Source organism: Zootoca vivipara, chromosome 11 (genome assembly GCF_965207765.1).
Source record: "Zootoca vivipara chromosome 11, rZooViv2.hap1.1, whole genome shotgun sequence".
In the NCBI taxonomy this organism is placed as follows: Eukaryota; Metazoa; Chordata; class Lepidosauria; order Squamata; family Lacertidae; genus Zootoca; species Zootoca vivipara.
This window is the reverse complement of record NC_142594.1, coordinates 18565120-18577705: the sequence shown is the minus strand read 5'-3', so window position 1 is coordinate 18577705 and position 12586 is coordinate 18565120. Positions and strand designations below refer to the sequence as shown.

Sequence of the window (12586 nt, the reverse complement as noted above, 5' to 3'; positions counted from 1 at the left end):
CATACTGGGGAAAGGAGGCATCTGTTAAATTCCCACATGTCAAGACAGAACAGATCGGGGGTGGGGGGGGTGTTGGAAATCATTGGACAGAACAGAATAGCAAGTTTTTTTCAGAAGTAATTGTAATATTAATAAATGAATGTTCCGCCACTGGTCTGGTGAAAGAGCCCATGGTGCAAAGGTGGCAGGTCAGAAGTTTAAGCACCACGGAGAGCTCCAAGTGAGCAACTTGTTTATCTAGCCCAGTGTTTCTCAACCTTTTTTGGGCCAAGGCACACTTGTTCCATGAAAAGAATCACGAGGCACACCACCATTTAAAAAGTTAAAAAAATTAACTCTGTGCCGCCCTATATTGACTATATAATTATGACTGTAAGAAACACTTGCCAATTGCTGTGTTGGTTGCAATCTCCTGTAATAAGGTTTCACAAGCCGCTGATTTCTCTGCCAGCACAATCCTTTGCTCAGCAAGTTTCAGGTTGAGCTCATCCAGCCAGCTTCTTTAAGTTTGTCTAAAACCTCCCTCCCGTGGTGGTGGCTGTTGAGAGCTGCGCTCGCCCCACGTCGTGACCCGGCCGGCTTCCTTTCCGGCGGGTTAGTGCTGGATATTGGCGGCCGCCAGGCACGTGACAATGCAAATCGCCCTTCTCGTCGCCGCACGTCGCGGCACACCAGCCAGCGTCTCGCGGCACACTAGTGTGCCGCGGAACAGCGGTTGAGAAACGCTGATCTAGCCAATGTCAAAAGCAGACCAAGGCACATTACCTGCTTAAAACACAACTAGGTACAGTGGTACCTCCGGTTATGAACTTAATTTGTTCCGGAGATCCGTTCTTAACCCCAAACCATTCTTAACATGATGTGCACTTTTGCTAATGGGGCCTCCTGCTGCCGTCGCGCCACCGATGCACAACTTCCGCTTGCATCCCAGGGCAAAGTTCGCAAGCAGGAGCATCTACTTCTGGATTAGCGGAGCTCGTTACCCGAAGCGTTCATAAGGAGGACGGTACATAACCCAGGGTTCCAATGTAATTATTTTCCACGCAATTCAGATTGAAGCTGGTTGGAAGTGGGGGGGGGGGGAGGAATGCATCAAAATGTATTATTTCCTTAAAATAAATGAGAAGATAGATACAGGATAGGTATGGATTGTGATAAATGTTGTGTTGTCCACCACTTCCCAAATCAGTGGTGGGAACACAGTGGATTCAGAGCAAATAGGAACGTGTACACGGCCTGATTCCATTTAAGTTTCTGCCCCCAGGCTACCTCTCCCAGGTGCTGTCCCCTTGTGGAGAACCTCTGGCCTGCAGACAGTTACTGCTATGTTTCATGACCTTCTGCTGTGCATGCTCCCTGTGCTACTGGACCTTTAGAGGACTGTGAGAGACATTTGGTTTGTTGGGCTGAAGGGAACACATCCATGAAGATCCTGGCTCTTGCTCCAGAGGCCCAGGTGTTTCGGAAGGTTGTTTTGTGGGCTCTTCCTGTCAGTCAGGCTCAGTGGTCCATCAGTCTCTAGCAGCAGGCTCAGAGCCCTAAAGCTGATGTCTCTGCAGTCTCCAACACTTTTCCTCACTTCGGTATTACCGTAGCATAAGAGTTCATTCTCAGAACCAGAGGATAAGTGATGGTTTTTTAAAAAAGTTGCTTTTTCTTTACAGTATATATATTAAAAAATGGAAAATAAAGTTACAGGTAGGTAGCCATGTTGGTCTGAGTCGAAACAAAATAAAAATAAATAAATAAATAAAATAAATAAAAAAATTCCTTCAGTAGCACCTTAAAGACCAACTAAGTTTTTATTTTGGTATGAGCTTTCGTGTGCATGCACAAAAGAAGTGTGCATGCACACGAAAGCTCATACCAAAATAAAAACTTGGTTGGTCTTTAAGGTGCTACTGAAGGATTTTTTTTATATGGAAAATAAAGGTAACTCTTCAGTGAAAAATCTATTAGCAAAATAATTTTATTTTCCTTTCAGATCTGTTCTATAAATAAAACAATCCCTGTGCTATGACTGGTACAATGCCTACAGCTACACGTAACAAAAAGAAAGTATTTTGTCTTCGGTGCCTTGTGGCAGATCATTAAAATTGTCCAGGGTGGACTTTCGATCTTGGAGCAAATTCTATGCTGTATCTCTGCAATGAGCAGGCATTTCCAACCTATAGCTAAATTCAACAAGTTTAATCCATGTTTCAGCGATTTCTTAATGCTGGAAAGCACCTTAACGGAAGCCTAATTGTGTTAAAATATGCTGCACTCGTTTATTTAATTAAGTTCTATAAAAAGAGATGAGCACTAATCCATCACATATGTTATTTAATTAGCAATACATATCTGTTTCATAATCCTTTGTAAAAGAAACAGAGCACTTTCAGTAGCTTATAAGCAGATTTATAAGCATCAGCATTTACGTAAAATCTAAGAAGTTATGCTGCAGTTACTATCATTTCTGCAACACCTATATCTGTGCATGTGACTATCTTATTTCCTTTAGCCTCAGAATCCTAATGAAAACAACTGGAGTTTGTCTCAGTATGAAGAGAAAATGCAAAGTTGTCTGTGTTATATTATTTTAGAATATTAAGGCTCCTATTACCTGGGAATAAGCCTTATTAAAAACAATGGGACTTAATTCTGAGTAGACATGCACAGGATTGCACTATAAATTTACTACCTTAAAAGGACCCAAGGGGTTCAGCTGGTACTATAAAGTACGGTAGTACTTATTGAATATAAATAACTACAAAAAAGATTGCTTTACAGACTTTGGGTGGAACTGAACATTGCACTATTTATGAACATTCCACCTGTGCAAGCATTTCCGTTCACCGGATGGTCCAATCCCCCTTCTTTCCTGTGCACTCACAGTTCTGGGGAATTCCCCAAACCCCAACAAGCCAATTTCAGGAGGTAACACGGATGTATGGAGGGAAAGCCCCATTACTCAAGCAGATTTCTTTGTGCTTTGGGCTTCTGCTGATGGAGCTCATTAACTGAATTCTGCTCGTGGGCTTGGATCATAACTAGGCTTCCATGAGCAGAAGGGCTCCATCCATATTTTGTTTTAAATTTTAACTTTTGTATGTTTTAAATTTAAAATGCTGATTAAAATTACCTCAACTTTCTACGAATTTGGGTAAGCTTGTCTAAACGGGAATGTTTTTACCAGGCGCCAAAGAGTACAGTTTACTATGGTTTACTTCTCAGTAAAGGGTCAGTTAGGGACTGTGGGTGGCACTGTGGGTTAAACCACAGAGACTAGGGCTTCCCGATCAGAAGGTCGGCGGTTCGAATCCCCACGATGGGGTGAGCTCCCATTGCACAATCCCAGCTCCTGCCAAACTAGCAGTTCGAAAGCATGTCAAAGTGCAAGTAGATAAATAGGTACTGCTACAGAGGGAAGGTAAACAGTGTTTCCGTGTGCTACTCTGGTTTGCCAGAAGCGGCTTTGTCATGCTGGCCACATGACCTGGAAGTTGTACACCGACTCCCTCGGCCAATAACGTGAGATGAGCACTGCAACCCCAGAGTCGGTCACAACTGGACCTAGTGGTCAGGGGTCCCTTGACCTTTACCTTAAAGTGTCAATTATTCCACTTTGGCTATGCTGGGAACCCCTTTCTCTGGTGTCCATTCCCCCTTGTGTGGTTGTCAAGTGAAGTTCTTACAGGTACATTCCTTCTAATGAACATCAGTACCTTAAAATAATTTTAAGAGAAAAAACAAGTCGGGGGGTCTTTTTCCTAGAAACAGAAGCAGGAGAAACAAGGCTCTTCTGTGCTGTTCTGAAAACATCAAATGTGGACTTGCTTCTCTCCTCCCACTGGAAAATGTTGAAGGTAACTGGAACAAAAGCCTTGAAGCTACTTTTGTAATGAAGCTTTACTCTCTTGCTTAGGCTCTGTGGAGTGCTAATGCTAGCCCTGCTGAGTGTGCAAACTCCTTCCAAGGCCCTGTGGCTCATCTAAGCAGAGTCAGTAAACTCTTCCAATATGCCTCACTAACCTCAGACTCTGTGGAAAAGCAAATACTTGCATCGTGCATGAGAGAATTCAGAAACTTCTCCCGAGGTTTGATTGAATTAAACTTCATTATCCAAGCCAATTGAGAATAAGACACAGAGAAACTCGCTAAAAGTCCTTTGTGAAGATTTCTGTTAGCCGAAATGCTGCCCTCCAAGCAAATATCCTATTAAAGACTGAACTGCAGATGAGAGTCATGTGGCTGTGAGAGCTAGCTCAGCGAGCCCTCGGCAATGGATGGACACATTCAAATGATCGTCATCTCAGCCATGTCGCCACCCTTCCCTTTATGCACCTCCCTTTGCTGCAGAGTGCAGTTGAAGCAGGGTGCCTCTATTTAACCATAGTTTCACATTTCACCTTCACTAATAAAATAGGGTTATTAGCTTTGGAACAAGTCGAGATCTGAAACTAACTGCAAACTATTGTTTAATATCCTGGCTGGTTCTGAAGCTGGCAAGCATTTATTTATTCATTACACCCAATAACACAGGTTTGGCAAAAACAAGAAATTATACTTAATTAGAGGCTTCCTAGTCATATTGTGGCTCACACAATGGAAGGAGCCAAAGGCTTAATACAGGCATCCCCAAACTACGGCCCTCCAGATGTTTTGGACTACAATTCCCATCTTCCCAGACCACTGGTCCTGTTAGGCTAGGGATCATGGGAGTTGTAGGCCAAAACATCTGGAGGGCCGCAGTTTGGGGATGCCTGGATTAATACATATGTAAAAAGACTTCAGTCAATAAGCCAAACTATAAAAATCTCAACTGGGTCAGGGTTCCTGAGGGTCATCGCTGAAGTTACTAAGGTTACTAGGTCCTGACTCCATAATTTGCTTGACTCTTTAAACCTGGTACCTTAAATCAGAGTTCAGCCACATGAAAGCTTAAGCAAAAGTGAATTTCTTAGCCTCCAAGGTGCCACAAGGTTCTTAGAGTGCAATCCTATACACATCTATTCAGAAATGATACAGATAAGTATAAATAGGACTGCAGTCTCCTCTGGGCTTGGTTTTTCTGCAACAGAATTCGCCTACATGGGAAAAAAACCTAATAGAATATTATGAACATCATGCAAAACAAAGCTAAGGATTGTACCCTTTGGTGTATGTCATAGATATTTCCCCAAAATGGCTTCCCTATATAGTACCCTTTTGGTACCAGGCTAAATCCACTGTCATCAACAGCTTTTCACAAATCACTTGGTTATTGATCACTATGCTTATCGTTCCTCACTGACCTAAACATTTTACACTGCCATTCTCCTGCTGCCTCAGCATCTCTCTGACATTTCTATGGTTGCAAGCTCTCACGTGCAGCGACCCTTTCCTAAAGACACCTTATGGCCATTTAAAGATTTCAATTTTTTTCTGCAATGGTGTGCATTTTTTCCTTGGAGGGAAAAGTGCCTGGGTTGCAATTTAAACTTTCAATCTTTTTATCCATAAAAATTGAGGAAAATCTTAAGTCAAGTGCTTGTATTTTCCCTGATATGCCATATTGTTACATATTGTACAAAACTGAAACCAGTTGAATAGCCATCTGCTAACTGCTTTAAACATATATGTTCCAAACCAAGAGTGAGATCAAGCTTACATAGACATAGCAGATGTGGGTGCAGATGAGCAATACTAACTTCCTTCTTTCATTAAGTCACTAACAGCCACCTACTTTGAGTGGGACTTACTTCTTGGTAGGCATGCAAAGGACTGTGCTGCAAAAGTTAACCTGTGTGCTGCTGCTTTGGCTATACAGTATCCACAAATGGAATCTGACAGACGACTTTCCTTTTTTGGTTTTGTTTTGGGTACTTCAAAGTAAGTAAAGCATACATCTGTTACAGGGCTAAGTGATATATGCTTCAATAATTTTCACCAGTACATCAATTATTTAGGTTTTCCCCATTTTCCTGGTAAAAATACTTGTTTCTTTAATTATTTTTTTTAAAAAAACCTACAAAACTAATTGCACCCAGGAAATTACTGTTTTGCTTGGTTTTGAATGAAGCAAGTGGGTGGTACTCAGTGTAGATCCATTGAAAATAATGAACATGACTAAGTTGGGTCCATTAATTTCAGTCTGTCTACACTGAGTAGAACTTACTTGAATGGTAATCCAGTGTTCTAAATGTTCAGTTTTTGCTTGGTCAAGAACTTTCTACCTCCATTTCCAGCTACAAAATGGAAACAGCAGCAACTCATTTCAAAGGAGAAGTGAGTGCACGAATAAAAGAAATTCTTAGCTACCTGAATCTATAAAGAAAAGAAAAGAAAAGAAAAGTCAAAGGAAGGCACGGCTAACCAGGATCACAAAGAAATGCCTGGTCCTGTTGCCAATTGGCCTTCCATTGGTGATCCTACAAGATCTCACCATACAAAGCATGGTATCCCTCAGCGCATGTTTTAAAATTGCATTTTTTAAAAAATTTAAAAAACCTTTTTTGCTTTTATTTTACAGAGAGTTACCTTATGAAATGTGTGATCTCAATGAGAAAAGGATAATTATCAATAATGTAAAACCAGGAGCCGGTTCTTTTCCCAAAGTGTATGAAATAGCCAAGGGTTTAATTGTTGAATATCCAGGAGTGTTTGATAAGATTTGCAGAGCATAATGCTTCTCAGATATCTATTAAATTAGCAGCAATTGCTGCTCAGAAGGCAGTGGATGAGGATGTTGTCCAGAGGTGTCCAACTGTGCACATTATAATCATACTGGACTTTCTCTGCCCCCTGAACCCCACTGAGTTTCTACAACATAGCGACTTAAAGACATGGTTACAGGGGCATTTAAGAACAAGGTACCATATTGAAAAATGTATAGGCCCATTCAGTTCCTAAGATGAGAAACTGGTCAATGAAGTCATTGTGACTTATGATAAGGTTGGTCAGGAGGTGTAAGGTTTTGTGCCTAAGTTATTGCACATCATCTAAACATTCAAAGATTGGAAGGGGTTAAAGGTAAGTGAACCAAAATTCATCATGTTTACAATTTTCAAAGAACTTGGCAACTAATCTAAGAGAAAACTAATGCAAAAGCCTTTGTTTAACAGTGATGTCATTTACCTGCAAACAGATGTTGGATCGTATTTTTAAAGTGATGTTCATTGCAATAATTTTAAACCAAAGTCCAGCATTCACCTTTTGATATTTTCACAGTAACACAAACAGGACATGTTTCTTAATTGCCTGCAATACCTTGGTTCAATTGTGGGGATGATCCCTACTCATGAGTCAAAAAGGAAATTATAACAAACAATAATCCATTCAATTGCATATATTCTAACAAAAGTACCAACTCAAACAAGGTAACAACTCAGTAATACGGAACAATAATGAAATAATAGTCTTGAGAAAGAATTCATATACGTCCATAGGCATGTATGATGTCTGAAGTCAATTGTTGAAGAAGATCCAGATGGAGGCCAGGACAGGGCCCTGTTTCGATGTATATATCTTTATCAGCTGGAAGTATCAAATAATGCATATATTTTACCTCAATTAAATACATAACAATTCTGAATTATTGCAATTTTTATACGTTGTTACACAGCATATAAGTATGTGGTTCCTTACTGAGTTGTAACCTTGTCTGAGTTGGTACTTTTGTTAGAATATATGCAATTGAATGGATTATTGTTTGTAATAATTTCCTTTCTGACTCACGAGTAGGGATCATCCCCACAATTGAAACATGCATGGACCTGAGTTCTTGAATTCTTCTTTTGGGTGTCTAATAGCAAGAACTCCAACTTAATGTTTGCAATACCTTGGTGGCATAGAAAAGTTTCCAGCAGGCATTTAAAAGTTAAACCAGAAGGTGCCTGCTGATCTCTACAACATTAGCTGAGCATTCCACAGGACTGGGCCAATGACAGTCAAAGCTCAGCTTCTTGTTGCTGCCAGGTGACCCTCACCAGCTTGAGGGAAAAAGCTCCTGTAGGTGACCCCAGTGATCAAGCCAGGATATAAAGATATATAGGCAGTCCTAAGGTATTTTGGACCTAAGTTGTTCAGGGCATTGTAAATACAAGGACTTGAACCTGGCTTGGTAGTAGATGGGCAGGTTTAATGGATTAGTGGCATCATGTGATTGTTAAGAATAATGACCACTGACTAATCACAATGGAACAGTTCAGAAAAAATGCTAAAACACAGTTTAGCATTGTGAGAACAAGCTAGTCCTTCTCCCATCTCCTCCTCTAGTGGACTCATAAGGATATAGGAAACTTCTGCATCTTTTTTTTTATTAACCACTGTTTAACATTGTATTCGAAACCTAACCTGTGGCTGATCATGATATGAATTTCGCTTGTTTCAACTAACCAATGTTTGTCTGGATTTGGAGAAGACGCTAAACTGCACTTAATTAAAAACAGAAGTAAAGCTTCCAATTTCCTCCTAGCAGCTGTTCTTGAGAAAGAGAGGGAGCAGGATGTGTGAGTCCAAGGCTCTTTCACATAACACCAAATCATTGTTTAGCATTGTGTCAAACTGAGGCCAGTTCTGTCCAATTGCAATTGGATAATACTACAAGATTTGAGATAGCGGGAAGCTAGAAGTGAAGCAGAGCAGGGCTCATTGTGCTGCCTTACCTGTGTACTGTATTAGCTACTAAAGTACTGTTCATAGGAGCTGAAGTTGCCACATAGTTCTGATACACAGTACTAGCTGTCCCTCTGCATTTAAATCCTTTTTGGTCATCGGCAAAAAGAAATTATTCAAATGCATCACATTATTTGCCTGCACACAATTTGCCAGCTATTTAAGCAATTGCCTCTGGCTATTCTAGGATAAAGCATTCAGTCATTAGGAATGAAAAGATAGAAGAGCACGATGCATGTTTGGAACATTCTCACACCCAGCAATATATCTTCTTCATCTGCTAAAGAGATTCAAAAGCATTTATGTTTCCATAATGTGTGCTGAAACACACTTTGCTTCAGAGTTAAAACAATTCTTTGCTTTTACTTGCTCAGCCGTTACACAATACATTTGTCAATTGCTTTAAATATTAAAAAAGCTCTCCAGAAAGTACTCAATATTATCACTGCCATTAATTCTATAATACTGAGCTTGGTACATTATGAAATTACCCTTTGCTGGAGAAACTTGCAATAATGAATATATTATAGTTTCTCAAGACTGACTTTAAATATTCCACAGTAGCATGATGATAGGTGAAGGACATTTATTTCAAACACTCTTAAGTGTCCTAATAATTTTGCTCTAGCTAAAGCAAGTTTTACCAGAAAGCTAAGACCTTTACCCAGTTAAGCTATATTTTTCATATTACCTCACCCAATTTTTGCCAGGAGACATTCCAGTAGCACATAACTTGCCTCGTAATGGGACCCATGCTTTTTTACTTGTTCTTTAAAAAAGCATGAGTCCCAATGCTACTTTGGCTTGCTGATTGGAAGGTCGGTGGTTTGAGACCTCGCAACAGGATGAGCTCCCGTTGTTCGGTCCCAGCTCCTGCCAACCTAGCGGTTCAAAAGCACGCCAGTGCAAGTAGATAAATAGAAATACCTTCCAGTGGGAAGGTAACGGTGTTTTCGTGCTGCTCTGGCTTCGCCAGAAGCAGCTTAGTCATGCTGACCACATGACCTGGAAAAAACTGTCTGCGGAAGCGGACAAACGCCGGCTCCCTCGGCCAGTAAAGCGAGATGAGCGCCGCAACCCCAGAGTCGTCTGTGACTGGACTTAAATGTCAGGGGTCCTTTACCTTTACCTTTTTAACCAGAAATGATCAAGCAGCTGAAGCAAAGGTTGCAACATTTGGGGCTTTTTAGTAATGAGTAAGGGGAAACATGACAGAGGTGTATATAAGATTATGATGGGGCTGAGAAAGAGCAGTTTTTAACCCTCGTTCATAATACTATAATCTAGGGCCATCCACTGAATTTGAGTATTTGAATATTCAGGACAGACACACACACACAAAGAATACTTCTTTACCCAATATGCTCCCACCAACTGTGGTGGCTTTAAAAGAGCATTGGGCAAATTCATGGAGCATATATGGTTATGTTCTTACTCTACTGTCAGAGGCAGTGTGCAGAGCGCCCATCCTAACGTCAGTACGGAGTGTGCCAAGAGAACAGAGAAGCACCAGACAGTTCTAGGAAGGGTCAGGACTCAGCTAGATTGGTAAAGAAAAAGCCATTTATACGCTTTGTATGTGTGATATAACATTGTGCCACTAGATGGCAATGTGGAGTCCCGTTTTTATCTACCTATTTTCCCCATTTAAATTTACAGCATTTTTAACTGAAACGCTTCTTTGATGTGTCTAGATCATGAGTAGGCAAACTAAGGCCCGGGGGCCTGATCCAGCCCAATTGCCATCTGGATCCGGCCCACGGACGGTCCAGGAATCGCCGCGTAGATCGGCGTGGGGATTCTGATTGTTCACGCTGTGCCATTTCACACACACACACACACACACACACACACACACACACACACACGCGGCAGTGCCTCCCTCCTCCTGGCTTCTCCCCGTCCTGCCTAGAGGAGGAAGGGGGCTGGGCTTTGTTGAGCCGCAGTTGGCTGAGTGCCATTTTAAGCAGCCCCTCTCTGGAGCCAGCCCTTTCGCATCACTCATTGTCCCACTGCCGCCCCCGCCAGCCCCTGCTGCTCGCAATGCACAGGTAAGCAGCCACTGGGGCTCGTCAGGTGCTGTGGAGAAGGGAGGGGAGAGTCGTGGGGGGGATTTCTTTTTCCTTCAAAATATAGTCCGGCCCCCCACAAGGTCTGAGGGACAGTGGACCGGCCCCCTGCCGAAAAAGTTTGCTGACGCCTGGTCTAGATCCAGCCTCAGTTACATTACTGACAGTACAGTGCTGTTTCAGTTACATACAGTATGCTCCTTGCAGCATTCAGGCTATGCTCTAGTCAAGGGCATTGGGCCAAGAGGAAACTTACTTCAAACACAACAGCATTTATACTGTATATTGTGCTGAGTCATTCTCACATGCTTAACTACCTGCAGGTGCAGGCCAAAAACATGCCCAAATTAAACAGAACCCTGAAATTAACCCTTTCCTGTCCTTTCCCCTCTCCCTGCCTAAACTCTTGTACATTAAACAGTATGCCTTGAGCACCACTTTTTGGGAATGAGAAGTGAGGAGACTGCTGTTGTGCTCGGTTCCTTCTCGGAGCCTGAGTAGTTTATTTTATAATTATTGTGACTTTTTATTTTAGATTTGATTGTTATTATTAATGTTTGAAGTTTTATTATGTTTCTATATGTGTTGGAAGCTGCCCTGAGTGGCTGGGGCAACCCAGCCAGATGGGCAGGGTCTAAATATATTAAAAATGTTGTTGTTGTTGTTGTGGTGGTGGTGGTGGTTCACAGGTTAGTCACTGTGAGAACAGCATTTCTCCTGTCGTACAGAAACTAGATGTAGGCTCAATGACTTTTGGAAATTAGGCTCTGAATGGATCAGACCTTTGGTGGGTGGTGTGAGTTATCAGCCTTTGTAGGATTTGTAACTGAATTAAAGTATGTAATCAAACTCCCATATATTACATACACACGCACCCTCCCATGTCCAATTGCCCGAGGGCAGTCAGTTAAGAGCACGTGCCACAGATGGACCATCCTATGACCTAGTCTCGGACTCCTACTGTTAAACTATCCTCACTCATCAATATTATCTGTCAGAACAAACCAGTGAGAGCTCTTGGGGGGGGGTTATCAAAATAATATTGCAATGCCCCCATTTTCATGTGTTGTAAGAAGCCAGAGGCAAAGAGCCAACATCTCAGTATGTTTAGGTACTTATTTAGGTTTCTATCTTTCATCCCTGCTACAGACAAAACCAAATAACCTTAATTTCTCTGCTGCTTTGTGTGCAAAAAGGCCGTTTGCATTTTCAGTCATCAATGAAGCTCCCTGCGCCCACTTCAGTCTTGCTACTAATGTTTCTCTCCAATGATTTTTTGCTATTATACCATGCCATGCAGCTCTTTCCCAAGGCTAGGGACACACACAAAAAAAGAAGCAAGTAACGCATGTGTGTTTGTGTAGGCACTGCCCTATGACAGATGTATTCAACTTTTTCCAAACCTGTAACACTTTGGGGCAAAGTAGACATTTAAAAATATGATTGCAGGTCTCCTGTGTTATTTCACTGACAAAAGGCAGCCACTGAGAGGGGACATAATCATGTAGACGAAGGCTTAACCCTTTCCCTCTTATCGAATTTCCTGACTTATATTGTGCCCCAAATGTTTATTAAAATGAGGGGAGGGAGAGACAAATACTCCCATAGCACAATGTCCTGGAATGATTAAATGACAAATAAATCAAGTGATCTGATCACATATTTTCCCCATGTCACACCTAGTTTGGCCCCCGAGAACTCAAAAAAGAGCAAAATAAAGTAAGGGGGAGCAACAGGGGAGAATAAGTAGGAGTAAGACTGATGTTATATCACAGCAAAGTCTTGTACTTCAGGATCGAGGTGAAAAAGAAGCTCGCGTCAGAAGACCTATTAAACACATTATTGATAATAGCAGAAAAATGCCAGTCGATTACACCTCT

General features: G+C 41.6%; 1 protein-coding gene across 11 annotated transcripts in view; it reads right to left on the bottom strand.

The window, feature by feature from the left end:
- Positions 1-12586, bottom strand: part of ZNF385D (zinc finger protein 385D) — a 410518-nt gene that overhangs the window by 341593 nt on the left and 56339 nt on the right. The window lies entirely within an intron of this gene.